We start from the raw sequence: 24,572 nt of genomic DNA, 5'->3' as shown, positions 1-24,572 counted from the left end.
TAACTGCATTCAAAGTGCCGTGCGGCAAACACGCTTTTATATGTCTCGCGTCGTCAGCTTGGATTTGTGGCGCCGGATGGCCACCTTCACTCAGCGGGTCTCTCCTCATCGATCGGTTTACGTAGAGACACGAAAAAAAAGTGCATTGAGGCCGGGAACTCATATGTGGTCGTAAATGCCAATTGGTCATCCCCGTCATGTTTATTTATGACTTTTTTCACGTCTGATCCGTCAGCTCCAGGGTTACCGCATGCCACAGCCGCGGAATGCATGGAACAAACGAACATTCTGAAACCTACAAATATGAAAAAGGAAACCTGAAACTCGATAGACACTAAGGCCCCGGACGACGCAAATTGTCGAGATTTTTTTTTTTTTTTTTTTCTGGGAACTAAAGTTTCTTAGTATTTCAATACGTTTCGGCGTATCTCCTAAGCACATTTAGACATCTTTGGGGAAACATCTAAGCATTATCTAGATAACCCGGAGAGATGTCTGGGTGTGTGAATGCACACGTATAAGGGTCCGCAAACGCAGCCATAAAATTTAGAGTGACACAAGACTCAAAGCATCAAAGCCTCCAATGATGTCGCACTGGAAACATCAAAGGCAATCAGGTTCGTGTCGCGCATTTCATTTTTCACACTGCATGAATATTGGATGCTGAGGAAGGTCTCTCCAGCTCCTCCTACCTTAAGAGTCGCGTTCAGCAGCTGTCACCCATTGAGGAAGGGGGGGGGGGGGGTATAAATTTATTTATACTAACGGTTGGTTCACGGGAGGAATACATAGTGGGAGGGAATACATCACGCATTATCATTGACATTCGGACACTTCAAACACCGCATTGGTATTTTTTATTATATTTGTTACTTTGTAAGGCTCAACGTCCCAAATCGACTCGGACTATTAATGACCATCAGGATTAGGCACATAGAGTTACAAAGATTCAGTTTAACTTCCAGTATCCTGCAAAGCAATATATGCACAGAAGCACGCCTAGACAACAATAGCTTCTTATTACGGATAACTCACTCTATGGCGAGTTCCTCTAAGGAATGAAAGTGTCGGTGGGGAGTAGGCTCGAGTATATAGGCATTATAACGGGAATGAAGTCTTTTTCTAGACCGAGCTAACTGCGCATTAAAAGAGGGACAATCAACCTCTAGAAGCAATGAAGTCATACTTCTTATTGCGCCTGAAAAGACACACATAGCCCAGCTGAATAACCGTCTATAGAGCACTGCTTTGACTGCGCTAAATTCCGAAAATTCACGTAAAAATGACAGGGAGAGAGGAGGAAGGGGGGGGGGGGGGGCTTGGAAGTTGGTCGCGAATATCAGCTCGGCCCGAGGAGATGCAAGCTAGTGATAAGGACGTGAATGACTGAAGAAAGTACTTTAAAGGAACGGCGATCAGTGGACCTTTGGCAATATCAGAAGAGCCAGTCCGAGGCGGCTGCCGAGGCATCTATGTGCTCGGGGAAAACACTCAACTAAGGTACCGCGGGAGGAAAACCACGAAAGCGATTATCTGTTAAAACTGTGGCGCGCCGTTGCACCAGTTCTCAACAGTCGACGGCTGCATAGCCGGCAGTTTACGAGGAATCTCAATCTCTGCCCCGTCCATTGTGTAGGAGCACCCGCGTGTAACAAAGAGGCTCCCCTCAATCTGCTTTCACAATGAAGACAAATGTTAATTAAACGGATAAAGGTTAGGAGAGACCTTTAACAATGCACACTAATGGCTGGACGGAAACGCGAGTGGTTATTCCGACGTAAGCGCCAGGTTCTTAGGCTCACTAACGCACGCAAGTGAGCACCAAGCGTTTTGAATGTGACTGACTGCACCTTTCTAGTGGGTTGAATAGTTGGTGAATATCATGAATCGCCAGTTAAAATGCACCACGAAACGACACACGAACTGAACCCATCGATATTAGTGGCAGGCCCAGAAATGCCTATTTTTAGACATTTGGTTGTGATAGCGATATGCGTGCATAGCATTCATTTCCTTTTTCTCTGGCAAAGTGCAGTAATGTGCAGTGGTTCTGGCAGCTGACGAACTTATAGACAACAGCTTTTCTCATGTAATATTTGGCAGTTTGCTTTCGTGCTCATTCTGCTTGGTAATACCGAGTGTGGATGTTTGTTTATGGCATTTCGGGAGGAAACATCATCTGGGCGCCATGTGGACACAAAAGTGTTTTCGCTGCCTTCCTAGATCCTCGGTTTGTCCACAGCGAGCGATGATTATCTTGACAGCACACTAAAAATACAGGAAGTGCGCAGATGGAACACACTACTTAATATAGTTGCGCATGCAGGTGAAACTTCGCTGTTTGCTTGCCAAGAGTAACTGCTTCGAACCGGCATTCATGCATCGAAAGCACTAACTGGCAATGCTGCCTTTTCTGCGCAGACTAAGTTGTCTCCGCGTCAACGGTGGCTTGCTTCACAGGATTCCTTGCAGACGGAATCTCGAAAGAGTTGGTTCAGCTGACGCTTCGTTCTTTATGTTCATGGGCGTTCCTTTGAGAAGAAATAAGGTCTGAGTAAAAGCATCAGCAATTCAGTATCCCTGGCAGTAACAGGCGATGAGAAGTGAGAGCGCAACCACCATCGTGAATGACGATGGCACGCCATGCGCACTGCTGGTTCGTTCGTCGCCCATCGTGACGTCTCGGTCACGCCAAGAGCGATCGCGGCCGCCTTGGATAGAATAAGAGAAGGCTGCGGCCCCGAGATGTGAAACTAAGATGGGGACACGTGATTTGAACTGCGAACGCGAGGTGGAACTGCAAGAAGGACGAAGCACGTGCGCACCTTCGACCGCGCCGTCAATGATGGGCCGATATGCGGCGCGCGGGCGGCTGAGGCGTGAACGTGCGTTTATCGGCCGAACTCAGATGCTGTATCAGAGCGACAGCGCTAGGACAGGTTTATTATTGCAGCTGCTAACGTGAACTCTCAGCTGTTATTGTAAGTTTGAAAAAACTGGGGGAGGAGGGGGAGGGGCACTTTAAGGAGGGAGTGAAAGAAGTGAGAGGGTTCCAGATTAAATTCGACCACCTGAAGTTTTTTTACGATCACTGACGCCACTCAGCGAACGAGCGCTACTGCTTTTTGTCTCCACCAAAATTCATGCGGTTTGACCGCGATTCGTTACTATGGCGTTGGGCTCAGCAGTCACACATCCATTGAGCTTCTCTGAAAATCTTGCCGCTTTGTATTTGACCAGCTTTCGTCTTCGGTTGCTTCGAGGGCATAATGAGCTGCAAGGATACCTCTTGGTGACGAAGTTTCGCAAGGAATCCCGGAACTTAGTCGTTATTGAGGCTCACTTGCAGCCTACTCCTTCATTCGTCCTATTCGACCTGTCTTCTCAACCAACAGTGTTGTCACCGATTCCGAATACTATCGATCGGTTAAGTTTAGCGTCATATATGCAGTGCACAACTATCGGTTAGAAAAGCAGTGTCTACTGCATGACAACAGACTGTATAGCAGGACTAGTTGATGCCGACTCGAAAACAAGAGCGGAACCATGATTGTTCACGGCAATTTTATATTGTTTGTTCTTTGCATACTCTTCATAAATTGTAGCTGACGGTGCGAGTGTGCAAAAGATGAATTAAAACTGGGAAGACAAAGAAGGTATTCGGTAGGAACTCACGAGCCATGACACATAAATTCACCGTTGCTACTGCATAAGACTACTATATCCACGTCACCTTCTATGAAGTAGTATATCTGCGGCGTGGATTAGAGACCAAATGCCAACTGACGAACGCCTAAGCGGCATTAAGAAAAGGAAATGGGTCTGTACAAGGCGCATACTGCGTTAGACTGACACGGTGCAGTATTTCCCGATGACAGAGTAAACATTAAAGGCAGAAAATCGCAGTCCAGAGTGTTCGAGCGGGTTCCAGAAGGAGTTGCAAGGCTTGGGGAATTTGCATGATCAGTGTGTGTGTGTTGTGGGGGGGGGGGGGGGGGGCGCAGTACAACCTGTTGCCGCGTCATCTACTAATCCATTAGCTTTCTAAGGTCTAATGAACCGCGTTCACCACCAAGTGCTTTGCTAAGCCTTCATGAGGGCCGTGCGATAAGCTCCTGGCATTCACCACTCTTTATTCTGAAACGGAATTGAAAGCCCATTGCGCACATATGAAGATGAGATCTCGTCTTTCCCAAGGGCATACTCCTTTTCGGCAGCCCGCCCCAGCGGCAAAGTAGTGGACATCCGCCGGTGCACCACAGCCTCCTCTGCGTGCAGTAGTGGAAAAATGAGGGCGCCTGATGATGACACCGGCGGCACTGGTGACCTCATCGTCGGACGCGCAACGTGCGCCTTTCGGATGTGCCCGTAAGAAAGAGTCAGAGGTCCGACGGTGCAAGTGAGGCAAAACGACCGGCCTCGTTTTTCTTTGACGGGGTCTCGTGACTAGTGGTGCCCCGCTACGGGTGGGGTCTGTGTTGTAGTAAATTTTTTCGATTCTGACAAGACGTTCTAAACTTTCATTTCGCTACAACAGTCCTCAATTCCATCTCTTAATAAGAAGGTCAGAGCCCAAGAGGCAGACCCTATTGTTTTCTTAGAGGCCGAGACAACGATGTGTGCAGCACACGGTGCATTCATCTAAACCTGTAAGTAAATGTTAAAAATTGGGGTGGGGAGAATGGGGGAGAGATAAAAGAAGGTTTTCTGTGGCGCAGTATTTTCAGCGGTGGTGGGCATCAGAATATAGCTCAGATGGATTAACTTAACTAGTAGGCTGTCTTATTAATGGTTAACGTATAACCTATAGGGGATGTGCAAAATTCCGCAAGTACGCTTTTCCACATAGCAGTCTATCGCCAGATCGCCGACGATGTGTTTACAGTTGAACCGAAAAAAAGAAACTTTTTCTACGTTTTATACGTTCCCCCGCACCATTATTACCTGTCCTGTAGCCCGCTAAGTTTTTTTGTAGAGAACTCCGCCAGCTTACCTTGGGGCAACATTGTTATGTGGGATAGCGCACTTGGCTATTTGTGCACATCACCTACTTTCCTCATTTACTGAGAGGTCTGTAGTTCCCAGCAAGTAATATCCAAAAGGTTTTTAAATTTTCGAAAATGCAATTCTAGTCGTCACTGCAGCGCAAAGAGTTTTGGGCCTGCCCATGGACGAAACCGAAACTGGAGTTGCGCGTTCCTTTTGTTTCACCGCCAAGCAATTGTGTAGAACCGTGAAGCCAACCCTACGGGTGCTCTGACTTCATTGCATCATAAGTCGTGGGGACGACTTGTCCCGCTTTGTGCGACTTATAGCGACGATGACTTGTTTCTATTAGGACAGCCAAAGCAATAAGTTCTCTACTAATTTACAGTTTCGCTGCTCGACTCCAGAAAATACGACAACATGGTTGCTTCTGCGGCACCATCGCGCAACTCTGGCAAATCCTATATATAGTAACTCTAACCTCGCCTACGAACGAGGACCGCGCGTATTATGCGCTGTTTTCTCGAGTGAGCAAATGGACAGAAAGTAGCTGGATTGACTACGTGGGCACAAATTGGGCACGACCAACCGAAGCCATCTGTCGGCCGTTAATAGCGAACGGTGCGCAACTGAATGGGAATGTTTTAAAGCGAAAATTTTTACAGGCCTAAGGTAACTGGAGCCGGGAATTTAACCTCAGGTACGGCGCGAGGAGCCGGCTTCTACTTGTGCTCCTGCTGCTGCTTCGCTGCTACTTCGCTGCTACTTCACACACCTGCTGCCACTTCTTCGTACACGTGGTGAACATTATTCGTACCGGTGCATGTCTCCACAAATAATCAACATTGTCTGACACAATGCCACACAGCTTTCCAGTCCCCTGCCTACCCTTTTCCTCCACAATCACCGCCGCCCATCTGGCCCATCTCCCGGAACCTACCACTTCAAAATGTCCTCGACACCTCTTTGTCGTCTAGATCCGGCTGTGGTGTCCTTGGCGTTCACAGACAGCCATACAGGAATTAAACCACAAATATCCATGGCTGGCCATGCTTAATCGAGCTTCCTTTCTGTAAATTAGATTATCTCTATGAGTCTATAACCTGACTTAGCAAGACAGCATAGCCAAGCGTAACAAAGCTTTCTCTTGCATAAGCAGGCTTAGTCGAGCTAATCCGCAGCCATTTTCTATATTAAGGCGAAAGCCTTATTTGTCTCATATGCAGCGCAGAAAATATCACTGAAAGGGGTGGTACCAAGTCACGTAATGGGACGGGACGTCAGGAGTAAAAACCATTTGGGGGTATTTATGCTTAAAGTAGCAGAGGGTGTGCTATTCGTAACAAGAGCTAATAAAAACTGAGTATCCTATCATGCTTCCATCTCGCTCTACATCCGTCGTGTCTCGCTCGCGTCAATAGCAACTGTGACGCCAGCCTTTGTCGCAGCACCGAGGCGACGAGTGGGACAACGGATGCACAACAGATTTCAATGAAGTTCATTGAGAGACGCCAAAATCAGAATAAAATGTTTAGAGAGAATTGTGAGACTCGTGTTATTTTTGTAACAGAAGAATAAACAACATATTATTTCATGGTTTCACACTTGCATAGAAAATATACAAAAGTAACTTTCGGGGGTCCCCTTTCTTTCTATATTTAAAGCGTTCGCACCTTATAAGTGTAGATGGAGAATACCTCAGTAATCTGCGATTTGCTGATGACATTACCTTGCTAAGCAACTCGGGAGATGAACTACAAATAATGATTGATGACCTAGACAGGAAAAATAGAAAGATAGGCTTGAAAATCAATATGCAGAAAACTAAGGTAATGTTCAACAGCCTCGGGAAGGAACAGCAGTTTACATTAGGTAGCGAAGTACTGGAAGTAGTAGGCGAATATGTCTACTTAGGACAGGTAGTAACCGCAGATCCGGACCATGAAAAGGAAATAAGAAGAAGATTAAGATTGGGATGGAGCGCATTTGGCAAGCACTCGCAGATTATGTCTAGCAGCTTACCGGTATCGCTAAAGAGGAAAGTATATAACAGTTGCATCTTACCTGTACTCACCTATGGCGCTGAAACGTGGAGGCTAATCAAGAGTTCTACTTAAGTTGAGGACAACCCAGAGGGCTATGGAACGAAAAATGGTACGGATAACATTAAGAGATAGGAAGCGTGCAGAGTGGGTCAGAGAAATAACTCAAGTTACCGACATTCTAGTGGAAATTAAGAAAAATAAATGGACATGGGCAGGACATGTAGTGCGAAGAGAGGATAACCGATGGTCGCTTAGGGTAACAAACTGGATTCCAAGGGAAGGAAAGCGTAGCAGGGGGCGGCAGAAAGTTGGGTGGGCGGATGAGATTAAGAAGTTCGCAGGGGTGAAGTGGATGCAGCTAGCACAGAACCGGCTTAAGTGGAGAAATATGGGAGAGGCCTTCGCCCTGCAGTGGGTATAGTCAGGCTGATGATGATGATGATGATGACCTTATATGGAAACCACCGCGCCGGGGTGGTGCTGTAGTAGGGCGCTCGACTATTGTTCCCAAGGATGCGGGATAGAATCCCGGCCTCGGCGGCCGCTTTTCGATGGAGGTGAAAAGCTAGGCGCCCGTGTGCTGTACGATGTTAGTGCACGTTAAAAGAACCCCAGTTGGTCGAAAATTCTGGAGCCCTCCACTACGGCGTCTCTCATAACCTTAGTCGCTTTGGGACGTTAAACATCAAACCTTATATGAAAACTGCAGTCACCATCACAGAGACCAACACAAAGTGTGGCACAGATCAACATGCTATCACAAAATGGCCTACGACCATAAACACATATTCCTGTGGTGGGGCCCTTCCACCCTCCCTTTTCCCCTCTAGCGCGCCATCTCCTCCTAAGGCGTAACTAACGGATTTAATGGGGCGCTAGATTTGTCCTCCTTCGGATCAAAATTCTGAAGCAACCAACCGATTTTCATGCAGCTCTCCGGTTGGTACCACACAATTTCGCTGCCTAAATGTCATACAACTAGTCTAGTTATGAACAGGAATTCGAACCGACTTATGTGCCTTCACTTTTTTTTTATTAGTCCATATTTATTGCCTCAGGGCATCAGTAGGTTATGAGATGAAGGATGAATAAATGATTAAACGAATGGAAAAAGGTTGGCTGATTTTATGAAGTCCAGAAGTGAGCGATGATGAGGTCCCTGCGTCCAAGTGACGTATGAGGCAGGATTGGTTGCTGAAAAGCCAGCTATGCTCAAGTGCCGGATTCGTGTTGGCTTGAGTGCTGGGCAGTCCCACAGCAAATGGTGGATGTCGGCCTCGACATCTTCGTTGTTACAGATCGGGCATCCTGGGCGAGGATATAAGTGTCGGAAGTATGACCACGTCCTAGTTACAGCTGGTGTAAGAGCAACACCGACCCGGATCCTCCTAAGCGCAACCTCCTCTGCACGGGTGAGACCGCGAGGAAGGGATATCGCACACGGAGGGATAAGTGCACGTATGCGGCGCCGGAGGTGCTCCTTTCTTAACAAAAGGAGGGTAGCGTCGTCGACTACGAGAAGCCGTGGGATTGATGCGTCTTGGTTCACGAGGCGGGTTGAAAAATCAGCTTGACTTTGGGAAGGCAGCAGATCCCGTGGGACCCACTCAATGCGTATTGATTGTGGGATGCGCGCTGCAAGCTGGTGGATGTCCTGGCAAATTTTAGGGGAGCGGCTGACATGTCGGAGCAGACGTACTGCTTGAAGTGCGTCAGTGCGGATGACAACGTGGGCTGTAGGGAGCATGGTTATAGAAGTCACGGAGCAGAGAGCCTAGCGCAGTGGGCGTTTTCAGGGAAGGAGGAGTGGAGTGGGTACTGTTAGAGAAGCAGGAAGAGTACATATGGCATCAAGCTATCGCTTGCGTGGTGGCGCGCATCACAAGAGGAAGTGTGGGATTCCGGCGTCGCTGCGAGCCAGCTTCTGCCTTCATACACGCAGGTGGTTCTAAATTTCTCTGTTTTTTGTAATTGAAAGAAAATTTAAGTATTTTCCAAATAGTGAGCCAAAATGTTTGATATCGGTGGCTAACTCTTCATAGGCGTTGCAGGATCTGTTTTATAAAATGCTTCCCTTTTGAAGAGTTTTGACCGTCTTGGAAAATCATTGTCGTGCAACAAACATTCAAGTGTCATGCAGCAATCGGTGGCAGCTACATAAGCCCAAGGCACTCGTCTTCTAGCTTGTGCGCTCGTTCAACCCTAGTGATACGGACACAAGATAAATTCAGTGTTTGTAAGGAAGCATCGCCGGCGGGTGTCAGACAAAGAGGGGAGGCCCGTCGCAAGTTAAAAAATTCGGATGGCAGTGAGCAAGGCCTTTCTCCGAGGGACTCGCATTGGGATTTTTTTGCTTGAAGAATTTCCATGTCACATAAAATGGAGTTACCAAGTTAACGTAAGCCGTAAACGCTGTTAGACAGTTTTAGTTTCACGTACGTGGAAGCTTCACGTACGTGAAGTGCCTACGTGTGACCAGTGCGCATGCGCAGAACGTGAAGGGTGCGCTTCAGTTTCACGAACGTACGTGAGATTCGGATTTTCACGTTGAGGTCCTCGCATTGCTGGCGTACTCACAGCGTTGACAACATGGCGCCGCCCAGAGCGCCCGCTTCACAACGATAACAGCTTCTTCGCTAATCCCTCGACGCAATATCGGGTTCTAAACTGTTGTATTCGCCTCCAATCTTCCCACTCTCACCCTCGCATAATACGCTTTTGTTTTCCAGATAGAAGGGAGATTTTGCAGCTGTTCAGCCTGACGAAGTAGCGTTTGCCGTTGCCATACCAATGGTCTCGCGAGACTGGCTGGACTTGGACTCATAGTGTATTAGAATAGCTATACTGAGGCTGGACCAATGGCTTGCATTTCACTCGTTTTGTATTAGAGTGGCTGCAACAGTGTCTGTATTTGTTAATTGATGGCGCTAGGAACGACGTGCGGCGTGCATCGTGAACGTGTAACTATAAGGGTTTCAAACGACATGCGTGTCGGCTACGTATACTTCTTACGTTCACGTACGTGAAACTAAAACTGTCTATTGTCTTTAAGAAACCGTTACAAGCTCTGGCTCTTAACTTTGTCCATTAGCCACAAGTTCAGGTCTTCCTCCCTTGTAGCACAAGTCTAACCCATTGTATTTGTCTAGATGGCGAATTTCTACCTCAGCGGCTGGTACGAAATGCTTAGGGCACGTGCTCGGCCCTGCGTCTTCTTGAGAGCCCCATCGGCACGTCACCGACGGGGAAAAGGCCTCCCCAGCCCTAATTTTCATAAGGGATACCTCCTGCCTTCTCGTTAGGTTACGACGGATTATATGTGATGCCTACTCGGTGTCTCTTAAGCGAGGCTTACATTCTTTTTGTGGTTTTGATTGCGCAGCAGTGCGGAATTGTAGATACTAGTAAGGAGAGGTGGCAGATATTTTGCACGGGAGGCCACTCCATATTGCGTGCGGCTTCGCCAACATACATACGAAGCTGAGAGCACTGCATTCGCCAAGAAAAACGTTCACATGAAATTAAATATTAACTGAATTAGCTATAAATTTTTGTGCGTGAATAAACCTCTGGTTATAAAACATATTGCGTAAAGTCGTGACTCCTACCTACATCTAAAATTGAGGAGCCCTCGCTCCTCAATTTTTGATGGAAAGAGAAGCGCTATGCGATTGCGCAGGATTGCAAACAGAGTTGTTTTAAGCTTTCCATTTCCGGTAGCTCATGCGTGGTGAGCATAAGCATGAACAAGACTCTCCGTTGAGGGGAAGAACCTCCATCCCCCTCCTTCCTTCCTCTATGTGACTACGTGGATGAGACAACTCAGTCAATGTAGACAGACCAAGAAATTTTATGCCTAACATCGGCCTGAAAGATAACTTATTATTATTATTATTTTTTTTTTCAATAGGTCAAATTATCCCTTGGGATAGATTCATAACAGGCACCAGTAAAGCACATCGAAACGCATACCACCACTGTAGTCTGTCTTCTGTATTCTGTCTTCACTTCTTGGCTTCCGTTATCAAACACGGAGAATGATACTGGAAATACTTAGGTCGAAATAAGGGCTTAGCATGGGCCCCAAGATTAATCGAAAGAGTAGTTAACCTTCTTCGATCTTGCACTCCCTCTGTTTTCACCGGTCTCACGAAGCGTGCCGACGAATTCAGGTCGCATGACGACAGAGGAGCCTTTTTATGGGAAGACTTTTAAGTTTTTAAGCACCGCCATCTTCGGCGTTCAGCAAGAAGTTATCGGCAGCATCTAGAACTGCGCAGCACAAACAGATGAAAAACTCTTCAACCACTGCTCCCATTCGTCCTGAACGGTGTAGACCCATGAGAAAAGAAAAGTGACAAGTCTCCGGGTCTTGAAGCCATGTATAGGCCTGCCGCCAACTCCATAATGTGCTTTTGAGTACATGATCGAGTGTGCTCGCGCGATATGCCCGTTCACATTTAACGCAGAAGCATTACTACCCGCAGTCTTGGATTCGACCGCGGTAGCTCTAGAACCCCCTTCGAGCAACCACTCGGAAAAGAGAACTCGGGTGCAGTGGGGTCCAAACCCTGGTCAATGCAAAGGGATCAGTTTCGTTGTCCACTGCATTAGAAAACTGCGATAGACCACAGCCCCATTTTGATATTTTTTTTTTCTACGTGGTGTTTATCACAGTGAAACAATGTTGTGTAAAATCAGTATGCACAGGTTACTATGCAAGCAGTGTCAAATGAACACAATGCGCAATACGGCACACTTAGGCAACAAAGCAAAACGCTGGAAAATAGGCAATACAGAGCACGTCGCTAAACGTAATGCAATTCCGAACTCGGTCTGGACATGCACTTCTCCTAAGGCCGATCATTCCACTGAAGCTGCCTATCTTTCTTTTTTTTTTTTTTCGGGAACAACAGATTAACAGTCTCAGCAGCCGGTTTTTTTTTTTTTTTTTAAGTGCTAAGCTGGAAGTCTCACACTGCGCCTCGGATGTCGTCATTATTCATTATCTTCATCGCTTTGACAATGTTGCACTAAATAGCTTAATTAGGCCCCCTTCATCCTAATAAAAGCCCTAAGCACACATTCAACGTTTAGCTAAATATGGCAAGACGTGACAAAGCAAAGCTAAAGACAACTCCTTATTGGGCTGGTTGGTCGCTGATCTTAAATTTAAAGGCACCGAAAACCGCATACACACAAGCGGGCGCTCTGTCCCGTTTTCTTCGCTTGTGTGTATGTGAGTGTGTAGTTTTCGGTGCCCTTAAATTTACCGTGAAAAGCAAAGCTAAACGAAGCAAAACTTAGTTAAACGAGTACCATATACTAGTTCCGCATGCATATCGGTGCCTACCCGAGCAAAACTAGCGCTTAATTTTTGGAGCAGAATCTCTAATCACTGGGATGCAACTTTTGAGTACGCCGGGTGTCAACGAATGACCTTAAGCTCCACAAAAGGCCCCAACTCCTCTTTTTCTTCCTCTTCTTAAGCCTCGGAGTAAGGGCAAGGATATTTTCTTCACGAGGTCTCACCTAGTCATCTTCTCCTTAAGCACCTGAATAGGGATAAGGATATTTTATAGCGGAACTCTCAAGTTAGCGAGTTAGCACATCGAGTTCACACACACACACACACACACACACACACACACACACACACACACACACACACACACACACACACACACACACACACACACACACACACACACACACACACACACACACACACACACACACACACACACACACACACACACACACACACACACACACACACACACACACACACACACACACACACACACACACACACACACACACACACACACACACACACACACACACACACACACACACACACACACACACACACACACACACACACACACACACACACACACACACACACACACACACACACACACACACACACACACACACACACACACACACACACACACACACACACACACACACACACACACACACACACACACACACACACACACACACACACACACACACACACACACACACACACACACACACACACACACACACACACACACACACACACACACACACACACACACACACACACACACACACACACACACACACACACACACACACACACACACACACACACACACACACACACACACACACACACACACACACACACACACACACACACACACACACACACACACACACACACACACACACACACACACACACACACACACACACACACACACACACACACACACACACACACACACACACACACACACACACACACACACACACACACAGACACACACACACACACACGCACACAAAGGCCCATCGGAGAGGAGTGGATTTGAACCAGTTGGATTTAAACTTGGGTACTTGGGTTCAGTAGCCGAGAGTCTCAACAACTGCTGAGCCTCTTCGGCTTTTTTTTATCGCACTCAAAATATACAATATTTACACAAGAACCCTCAGCTGTATTTGACTGAGGAAACATGACTAAACTTCGTTCAATGTTTTTTTTTTTTTTTTTTTAAGTTTAATTGTGCAGTAGCCAGACAGCTGCTGGATTCACAAGTTTGATAACTTCGCAATACAAAAAGAAAAAAAAAGAATGGAATGATTTACTAGGTAAAAGCGTTTGTCATATAGATGTAGATCCGACTTATACTTTTTTTATTGCTGAACTAGAGCTTTTAATATGATTTCCTTTTACGTAACAAGTGCGATCTCCCTCGGAAACCGTCCTATGTGTAATATTTTTTTTCTGTTCCTTAAAAAGAGCTGATAATATGGAAATAAGACGCTCAGTACGCTGATATATCCGTGTTTAAGTGTATTACACGAACAACTTGCCTTTCTGTAGGGAATGTGACTGTGGATAGAATTTTTCATAAATGTGAGTGAGTACTAGACAGATTAAATCAAGGACGTATTTTGCAGCGGGATACCAAAGGGCGATTCCTAGTAGCTCCAGGACGAATGAAGCGGCTGGGCTAAAGCCAAAAGGACGCTCAGTTATGGATGTGTCGAAAAGCGACCGGAAAGTCCGATGTTGCAAGGAGATATATCACATAGCAACATGGAATGTAAGATCTATGACGCAAGGTAAACTGGATATCGTCAAGCGAGAAATGGACAGATTGAACATTGATATCTTGGGTATCAGCGAGCTCAAGTGGACCGGAATGGGAGAATTTAACTCCGGCGACCATTATGTCTTTTATTGTGGGCACGAATCCAAGAGAAGGAATGGGGTCGCTCTCATAGTAAACAGAAGAATGGGCAAAGCAGTGCTAGGGTACAACCCCAAAAACGACCGAACGATTTCACTTCGGATCCAAGGTCACCCTTTCAACATAACAGTTATCCAAGTCTATGCACCGACCACTGCTGCTGAAGAAGCTGATGTTGAGAGATTTTATGCGGACCTACAATGCCTTTTAGACCGCACCCCATCATCAGACGTCGTTTTGCTCATAGGAGACTGGAATGCTAAGGTCGGGAGTGAAGAAATATCCGGAATTATAGGCAAGTTCGGTCTTGGCGAGCCAAATGAAGCTGGGCAGAGGCTAGTAGAGTTTTGTCAAGAAAACAATCTGACCATAGCGAATACTCATTTTCAACAGCACAAGAGGCGCCTGTACACATGGATTTCACCGGACGGTCTGTACAGGAATCAGATCGATTATATTATTTGCCGGCAGAGATGGAGAAGCGCTATACAAGCAGTAAAAACAAGGCCTGGGGCCGATTGTGGCACCGATCATCTGCTTCTTGTTGCCAAAATTAAGCTTCGATTGAGGAAAACGCAGAAAACTAGAAGGCCTTTCAGGTATGATCTGGATCAGATTCCATTAGAATATGCTGTGGAAGTGAGGAATAGATTTCAAGAATTAGATCTAGAAGACAAAGAGCCCGAAGAGATGTGAACTGATGTTTGTGATATAATACAAGAAGTTGCTACTAAGGTAGTTCCAAAGCAAAAGAAATGCAAAAAAGCAAACTGGTTATCTGAAGAGGCTTTGAAAATAGCTGAGGAAAGGAGGATGGCAAAAGGTATGGGGGAAAGAGAAAGATACAAGGTTCTCAATGCGGATTTTCAGAAAATAGCAAGGAGAGATAAGAATGCCTTCCTGAACATACAGTGTCAAGCAGTTGAGGACAACAGCCAATTAAGGAACACAAGAGCTCTGTATAAGACAATCAAAGATATCAAAGGAAGCTTCTGTGCTAAGCTGGGCGTGATAAAGGACAAACGAGGCAAGGACCTCACTGAAGCCTCAGAGATAAAGAAGAGGTGGCAGGAATACACAGAAGAACTGTACAAGAAGGACCCGGATGTGCAAACCCAACATAGGACGGTTGTGATTACTGATCTCGAGCCGGGCATCCTGAAGAGTGAAGTTGAACGGGCTTTAGCCAGCCTTGCTAAGAACAAAGCTAGCGGAATTGATGGTATTCCAGCTGAGTTGGTTCAAAACCTCAACCACGACGCTGTTAACACACTGCATACATTATGTCAAAAGATTTGGACAACCCTGCAGTGGCCACAGGATTGGAGGAGGTCAGTTTACATCCCCATTCCAAAGAAAGGCAGTGCCAAAGATTGTTCCAACTACCGCACGATCGCGCTTATTTCGCATGCTAGCAAGGTGATGTTAAAAATCCTGCAAGGTAGGCTGCAGCAGTATGTGGATCGGGAGCTTCCGGACGTGCAAGCTGGGTTTCGCAAGGGCAGAGGAACTCGAGACCAAATAGCCAACCTTCGCTGGATCATGGAAAAAGCAAGAGAGTTCCAGAAACCCATTTACTTCTGCTTTATTGATTATGCGAAAGCGTTTGACTGCGTAGATCACAGCAGATTGTGGCAAGCTCTCCAAGAGATGGGAGTTCCAATTCACCTCATCTGTCTCCTCAGGAACCTTTATGAAGGGCAAGAGGCCACAGTCAGAACTGGGCATGGTCTTACTGATTGGTTTCCGATTGAGAAAGGGGTGAGACAAGGCTGCATACTGTCGCCCTGCCTATTTAACCTATATGCAGAGTGCATCATGAGGAAGGCCGGTCTGGACGAGTCTTCAGCTGGAGTGAAGATTGCTGGAAAACGTATCAACAACCTTAGATATGCGGATGATACCACTTTATTGGCAGAAAGTGAAGTGGAACTCAAGAGACTTCTGATGCGCGTACAAGAAGAGAGTGAGAAGTTTGGGCTTAAACTGAACATTAAAAAGACGACGATCATGGCGTCTTGCCCTATCAAGTCCTGGAGCATCAATGGACAAGAAGTGGAAGCTGTGACAGATTTTCTCTTCTTGGGCGCCAAGATTACCTCGGAAGGAGACTGCAGCCATGAAATTAGGAGACGCCTGCTTCTGGGAAAGAGAGCAATGGTTAGCCTTGACCGCCTAGTAAAGAGCAGATACATTAGTCTGCCAACCAAGATCCGTATAACCCGTGCTATGGTCTTTCCAGTTGTGATGTATGGATGCGAGAGTTGGACTGTGAAAAAGGCTGACCGCCGAAGAATTGACGCGTTTGAATTGTGGTGCTGGCGAAGACTCTTAAGAGTTCCTTGGACTGCCGGAAGATCAAATCAGTCGATATTGTCGACCATAAACCCTGACTGCTCATTGGAGGGTGAAATTCTAAAGTTAAAGCTCAGCTACTTCGGTCATCTGATGAGAAGAGAGGAGTCGCTGGAGAAAGATTTGATGTTGGGAAAGGTTGAGGGTCGCCGGAGAAGGGGTAGGCAGCGAACGCGATGGTTAGATGGCATTCTCGAGGCATTGCAGATGAAGCTATGTGATGTTAAGAAGATAGTGAGAGACCGGAAAGCGTGGCGTGACATGGTCCATAGGGTCACGAAGAGTCGGACACGACTGAACGCCTGAACTGAACTGACCTGTAGGCTATTGGCATCCTGAGATTTACTGTTTTCATTCCATTCACAAAAGAAAAAAACTAACTTCTGACCAATTTGTGGGAGCAAAAGTGTCTCACTGGAGTGGGTTTTCAGCAGGTACTGTTCATGGTTGCCAATTTTACCATTGCTGCTCTTTTAAAGCTGATTAGATTGTTGAATTAAGGGAAGATTGGAGGCTTACGCTATATAGCCAGAGCCAGAAGGGTACACTTCTTAAGGCTGAAAGCTTTCAGGAATAGTTCCCTGAATTTTGAGCAGTTTTACTTTGAAACAGGCGTCCGTGAAGTACAGTTTTGATGTCCCCGCAAAATCATACATTTTTGAGTGCGACAGCTCCCTAGGAAGATGAGCGACCAGTTCCGTCCTTTGTCTCGAAATGCTGTGCTTTGTTTTATATTTTTTCCTGGTCACAAAAATTCCGGTAGTGTATGGACACCCTTTCGTCACGAGCCTATAATCTGTAGCGGGGTCTTATATGACATATATTAAGCGATGTAGTACAGTCATGAGCAGTAGTGTTTACATCGAGCAGCTGGTGGCGGGTCTTGGAAAAACTCCATTTCGACACCATCTAGCAACTACTATATGGGATCATCAAGACAACCATGGCGGGGCTCCATTTTATCGATGTGCATGTGTCACTGTCCCTGTTGATAGATGGCGCTTAGATGCAGTTTTCCAACCGTTGCAAAGGGCACGACCGATATATCATATATCATCCCCAGTTTTCCCTAAAACTCCTCTATTTTTTTAAAGGTAGCGAAAGATCTTGATTTAGCCGCGCCTCCCTGCGATAGGCCGGTTAGCATGCAGCACGTGACCTCTTCGCCACCAAACTCCGCCCAAAGGGTCCAGCAGTGCTTGCTGCGCCGCTGAAGTGCACGGCGGTCTGCGCTTGCGAGCGTCATATTGATCTATTAGGCAAACAAAAAGTACTTCACATGCCTCAACTGCTCTTTTAGGAATGTATATGCAGTACTCGATGCTTAAGCGGAATCAAAAAGTACGTGTGCGACCTCGAATTTTGCAGCGTACGCGTGACATTCGCGACCACGGTGTTAGAAGTAGAAGTAGTACTTCTAACACCGTGTTCGCGACTATGCCGGGCTGCTGTGCATTCGACTGCAGGAACCGTGCGGAAGATGGGAAAAGGTTCTTTTCCATTCCTCGCCGCGACGATGGCAGCAATAAATTTTGTATTATTGGCACCTCATAGGCACCCTTTATTAAGCGATACCTTATGTAGGCACCCTTTGTAGGCACCCTTTATTAAGCGATACCTTATACAGCTCGTTCAGCCGAAAAGCGGTCAGCGTCGTAGTTGTAACTGTCGGCACCGCGTCTCGGAAATAACTGAGGACTGCGCTAGAAAACTCTTATGACAATTCATGGGTCTAGTAGTGCTTATTGGTGCGTGGTACGTAATGTCAAGTTAAAGAAATAAATTATTGATGAAATAAAAAAAATAAATAAAAAATGGAGAAAAAGGGGGCTTCAAAGGTGTCGGAACGAAATACCAATGCTTGATGATGTTGAATAAAATGTCTAGAGTCCATTTGATAAATTGATTGAAATAATTGAAAAAATATGAAAAAGTGAGCTTCAAAGGTGCCAATATGCTCAGAATGAAAGTCCAATACTGGTTGATGGTAATCAATAAACTTTTTAGTGATCTGATCAATTAAAAAAAAATAATAATAATAATAAAATTAAAAAGGTGCAATAAAAAGCGTCAGTATTCTCAAAATAAAAAGTCAATGCTTGATTATGCTTATTATGAGAAATAATTGTTTGCGATTCATCAGTTAATTGATAAAACTGAAAAAGGAAACATTGGATAAAGAGTACAAATGTGTCAAAGTGCTCAGAATGGAAAGCAAATGTTTGCTTATGCTAAGTATCACTGCCTACAAAATAAAAAATAAATAAAATCATAAATAAATGAAAAACAAAACGTCCCTATGTGAAACGCTATTGCATCATTCGAATGCAAACAACGCGTTCCGCTGAACGCGCGACGTATCAAGTTTCAAGAAGCGCCATCCGTTCTTATTGGTGACATCACCCGGTAGGCTATACGAAAACAAAAATATAAAGCAAGTAAAGAATAGGAAAGTGAGGAAACATAATTCATAGGCTTTGTTATCGCGTCATACCGAAATTTATTATTATTATTATTATTATTATTATTATTATTATTATTATTATTATTATTATTATTATTATTATTATTATTATTATTATTATTATTATTATTATTATTATTATTATTATTATTATTATTTAGTTCTTGGAAGGCATGCGTGGGTTCGTATAATTCACAGTTGCAGGGAAATCGAATTTTTCTCCAAAATAAAGCCACAGGAATGCCGTGTGAACGAAATAAACTCGAGCCTGAAAAGTGTGTACAACGGAGTTCTGCCGAACGGTTACAAACGCAATGACGCCCATTGCATTAGAGCTCTGTGCGCAACGACGTTGCCAAAATTTCAACAACACTCTGAATCTACTTAATCTTTATTTAGGAAACCAGCCCAATAAGTTTACTCAAATATAGTTTCTATTTGTTTGCTATTATTTTAAAGTACAATTAACAAACAATTCCCTAGCCGCTGCACTGAGGCGAATGGTTCAGAAGAATGAGCTGGCTCGTTTAGCGCACGCGTTTTATTTCGACGTTTATGTGGTGCAGGCATGTCTAAGTTGCTGTCCCTGTCTTTTGAAGTTTCCTGAGCATCACAGTATACAAATATGTTGAATTAACCGCTTTATGTGCGCACCGAGCGCTTCGTGAGTACGTGGTATGCACGAAAGAGAGCGGCGCGTCGTGTGCTACCGCTGCCCCCTAGACCCCTTGTTGTCGCTACTTGTCGCTACTTTTAAAACATTATAGAGGAACCTTAGTTTTTCCGAGCTCCGACAGCGGCTACGTGTTGTATACCACGTTTTCTCATCACTGTACATACCATTCGCTGGAAGCAGTTGACTACTGACCGAAATTGAACGTATAGTTATGCACGCCTTCAACTGCCGTAAAAGCATGTCGGTCTTCCTATAGATATCACATCTTGCGGCTTTATAATAGTGACTCGTGTCTGGAGTTCAAGACACCGATGCGCCGTTCGTAGAGGGCCAGCAGAACGCCCGTGAAACCCGTGCGGCCATCGGCCCTTTTCTTGGTCCTATCTTAAATTCATAATATTCGTAACAGTTCTAGTCGACAGGCGGCTAATGCCGCTTTGCTGTTGGCGAAGCTAGCAAGATTTCTGCATGGAATTTTCCCCCGGAAACGAGGCGAGGCTCACAGAATAAACGCAGAAGAGTACGCAGTTCTTGTGACCAACGACTCGTTACCAGCTGCTTTAGCCCTTCACGGGAGATTGAATGGGTTGAAAGCGGAACTGAAACTAAAACCGACATTCCGGAGCCTGCCAACGTATTGGTCGACGACTGAGTGGCACTTTTCCCACGCGCTTCAGCCGGGAAAGAGCTAGCCGCGTGACCGGGAGACGGTTGTGCACCAGTAGATAAACCGGTGCGTTCTCAAAGGATCTGAACCTAGAACTTTCCGCATACCAGGCCGATTCTTTATAGTATACTAGTCCTCTTCTTCCGCTGTAGCTGTGCCTTATGCGCGCAAGAGTCAATTATTATGACCGTTGTTTTTTTTTTTCTCTCTCTCTCTTGCACGTAATGCCATCTGTAAAAAGTGGAGGTTCCACCCTTACATTAGATATCTCTAGCACGGCGGAAGCGTTTAGCGTAGATGCATACTTGTTTACCGGACGCCTGCCGCGTACGAGCAGAGGCAGGGGCGGGACCTGACAGGGCCACAGCGCAGGCGCAGCCGGCATTCACGCTAAAGGCCGCTTTTAAAAGCATCTCGCCGCTCATTGAAATCGCAAACAGAAAAAGGAATAGAATATAATAGAAATAGAAAAAAAAAACGTAATTTGTTTACAGTCCTGTCAAAATGAGGTTTTGCTGAGCACCTTGAGTAACGCGGTTGCAGTCCGCGCGACGTGCATGGGTTATGTGATGGGTCCTACGACTATATACTCCGTGACCTTCGAAAGTAAAAAAAAAAAAAAAAAAAAAAAAAAAAAAAAAACATGGTCGCGCCAGCGCGGAACTCGCTTCTTCGGAAAAAGATGCGAGGTGCCGGCGGCGGCCGTCGCGGTCAGGTGGTTTCGCGAATTTTCGAGCGCCCCTGTAGCACATTTACATGCAGCATCTCCCAACCGTCGGTGTTGTCGTTGCTGCTGACTGCTGTGAAGATGCCGCCGCCGCTGCCACACTACTGCTTGCTGCCTGTTGCCGCAGCTGCCCGCTCGCGCGAAGCATTGCGTGTTTGTTGCATTGCGCGCGCGCGGCCTCTCGAAGAACAGAGCGCAAGGAGGCGCTCGGCGCGGAAGGAGAATGGCGAGAAGGTTGCCCGGCTAGTTTCGGTTCTTCCCTCCCGCGTCGAGACCCCTTCTCGCGCACCTGCTCCGATGATTTGCGTCCGCCGAGAGCTGCCAGTGAGTGCCGCGTGCTCGCGCCATCCCGACTGGCGCTTACGCTGCTCTGCCTTGTGACAGCTTCCGCGCACCGACGACGGCTGCCGAACGCGGCGGCCGCCCGCGTGACCTGCGGGCTGTCGCTCCTCCGAGACCAGGAAGCTGCTGCCGCCCGCTGGGACAGCCAGTGCGCGCGCAGTCCGCTCGTGGTGAAAGCATCAAGCGCCGCGACGCCGCCAGTGGAGAAAAGTGCGTCCAGCGAGCGCCGGGCATCTGCCACCGACGCTGCTGCTGCGACCGACCAGCGCCGAGGACATGCGCACCGGTGAGTGCCAACACCATCCCTGGTACAATGATCCTTGACGTTGGCCTCCGACACTGCGATGACACAACTACTCCTGACAACGCCTCTGTCAGGGATTGTTGCTGTCAGGGTGTTGAGAGCTGGGTTGCTATAGCGGCCTCTTTTTAGTGACAAGGCCTCGGAGGTTTAGGATGTGCTATTCGCATGCCCTAACGTATGACTTGGACGATGCTCACCCGACAAAGTCTTTATCATCAGCATGTCGCGGTGGCCGATGGCAGGTGCCTTTTACCGTGAAGCCATGTATAAAAAGCACTTGCGGGAATAATGTTGTTGCAGCTGCTGCGGGATAATAGCGTATATCTCGTTTTTAAAGTGACATGCGTGGGTCGGCGACGTATTAGTTGTTGTGCAGCTCATCGCGGTCCTCGCAAGGTGTATACGAACGGCTTTACAAGCACACACTTGCGGCATGATGTCACGGGGCACGCATGTAAAAAAAAAAAAAAGGCCCATTTGATAATAATGGAGTAATTACTCATTGAGATCCACCCAAGCGCAGCCATCCAAATATCAGTCAACAGTCCCATTTGAAATTTGAGAAGCATCTTGGAATGACTTCGCTTGGAAGTGAGGCCTTTGCCACGAATACGTCTGTGCCCTTCCTTAGCCTCACCTCGGAAATCAGCAAATTACGTGCTTGAAATTCAGAGTATCGTCCTTCAACGTATCAGAGTTCTCAAGGGACGGTGCATTACTGGAGTAGGTGCGCCCTGATACTGTACACAATACGACTGCATAATTTCTAGATCGGATCGAAATAGTGTTTGAAGGCTTCTGGGGGTGTACGATTGCATCTTCGCCCGACATGTAGTGTTCTTACAGGGCGCTAACGGAATCGCGAATACGACAACAACAACAACAACAAAAAAGAAAAACCGGAGGTTGGAGAGGAAAGCACTGAAATAGGAACTTCGTTAGTATTCTACACTCAGCGGCGATGGTAATAACCTTATACTGTCCTACACCTCGGAACTGAAAGTCCTTGCTTCGATTCGAGATATAATGTAGCCACATAAACGAACTATCTTCACCGGCGTTTTTCGCTTTATTTGCTTTGTCTGGCAGCTCCATGCGCCAGCTTTAACGTCCCCCCCCCCCCCCCCCCCTTCTCAGCTTCAAAGCTCATGAGCTTTTACTTTCCTTTTACCCGCTTGCGTTTTGTGCTCGCGCGGTGAAGTGGCGAGAGAATATTTCTTCAGCGCTTCCTGGCACTCGAGCAATTAAGCAAGTAACCGAAAACAACTGACCAAATCCCGCAGGTATAAATCCAGCGTAGTACAGTAGCCACATAGCGCGGTGATCTATAGGCAAGTTGATAAGCGTTCTCTGTATCACAGACTGCGTGCAAAAAGTCACAACACAAAGTAGATATGACAGGCGCCCACAGAGAGGTGGGTACATACTGCAAAATGCATTCAGAAACGGAATGAGCTATCATAAATTAATAAATGGTGTCGAACCGCAGTCTTCAGCAACAGCGCACATGGTGGCGATGACAAAGGCTGTCAAGAGTACGATAATACTGTTGGATTAGCGTATTTCAAACAGCTGCGCAGTCATTTCGCGTTGCTTCTGCCGCTAAGCTCTGCCCCTTGGAAGCGGCCACAAGCGTAATGGTTAGCTCTTCTAATGATCGGAACGCACGTTCTACAACCACTTGGTGTCTGTCGCCGAGGAGGGAACAGAAGCTGCCCCCTAGCATTTTGTTAGTGCCGACTTTACACCGTGCGTGTTGCCAGGAAAAAAAAAAAAGGGGCAGATATTTATGCGGGGCGATCGAACTGCATGCTGCGGCTTATGCTGCGCGGTGCATGCAGGTTCCCCGTCGGGACGAAATGGGCTTGGCCAGATACCTACTCAGAGGGAGGTCAGAAACATTCGTCTCTACTCCTGATATTTCCTGCATAAAGAGGCGTATAGCGTTAAAAGAGAGAGACAACCGGAAGGAATAAATCGGTAAAAAAGACGGCGCGTGAGCGTCGTTTTTCGCGCTTTCGCTAGGTGGTAGTGCCGGGAGCGGAGGAGGTTGGCGTTCTGGTATTCAGCGCTGTAAGCTCAACTCGATGATGTAAGCGACTACAATGCCTACAAGGGAGCTACAAATTTTGTCACCTGATGGCAGAAACAGACAACGAAATCATTCGTCGACATTTGATAGTTTGGTTGGCGCGTGACAGAACAGAGTTCATTATCATATGGGAACGTCTCGCGTTTCCCTGAAACCACCGCATCGAAGGGCGTTTACGCTTACAAGACACCAGGAGGCGCAGTGAAGAAAGCAGAGCAGCCCCTTGCACACCGAGCTTGAACACGTCTCCCAACCCCCCAGCCCCACTTCTCTTTTAAGGCGTATTTTCACTGTGTGGGTACCGAATGCCGCGTCACGCTGAATGTGAGCCTTAAACGGCCACCGCGTTGTCTTAAGGAGAATGTAATAACCTCGCTTGGTGAAGCGCCTCAGTGTCCGTTAAAGGCTCCAGACAGGTTACACCAACCAAAATGAACAGTACGATATTTCATCATTAAAAGCAAAGGACAAAAACGGAGGGCACGGGAGCAGCTGGACGACGCAGAGCTGAAGACGCAGCGTTACGCAGCCGCTTACCGCACACAATTACCGCGCGTAAGGACTCCGGAAGAGGAAGGGGAAAGAATTAAGAGCCGCCTCCGGGTTCGCTTTGTTGCAGCGTCGCCCGAGGCACAGCGTTGAGGAGGAGAAGACGAGG

At 46.7% G+C, this 24,572-nt stretch overlaps 1 protein-coding gene across 1 annotated transcript in view; it reads left to right on the top strand.

Annotated features, from left to right (window-relative positions):
- The first annotated feature begins 21,501 nt into the window (after positions 1 to 21,501).
- Positions 21,502 to 24,572, top strand: part of LOC146204672 (calpain-9-like) — a 119,944-nt gene continuing 116,873 nt past the window's right edge. Inside the window, exon 1 of the mRNA XM_084589381.1 lies at positions 21,502 to 21,804. The gene's annotated coding sequence lies outside the window, so the exon portion shown is untranslated. The remainder of the gene's footprint in view (positions 21,805 to 24,572) is intronic.

Source organism: Amblyomma maculatum, chromosome 1 (assembly GCF_055883805.1).
Source record: "Amblyomma maculatum isolate TAMU_Amacu chromosome 1, ASM5588380v1, whole genome shotgun sequence".
Lineage (NCBI taxonomy): Eukaryota > Metazoa > Arthropoda > Arachnida > Ixodida > Ixodidae > Amblyomma > Amblyomma maculatum.
This window is presented reverse-complemented; position numbering and strand designations above follow the sequence as displayed.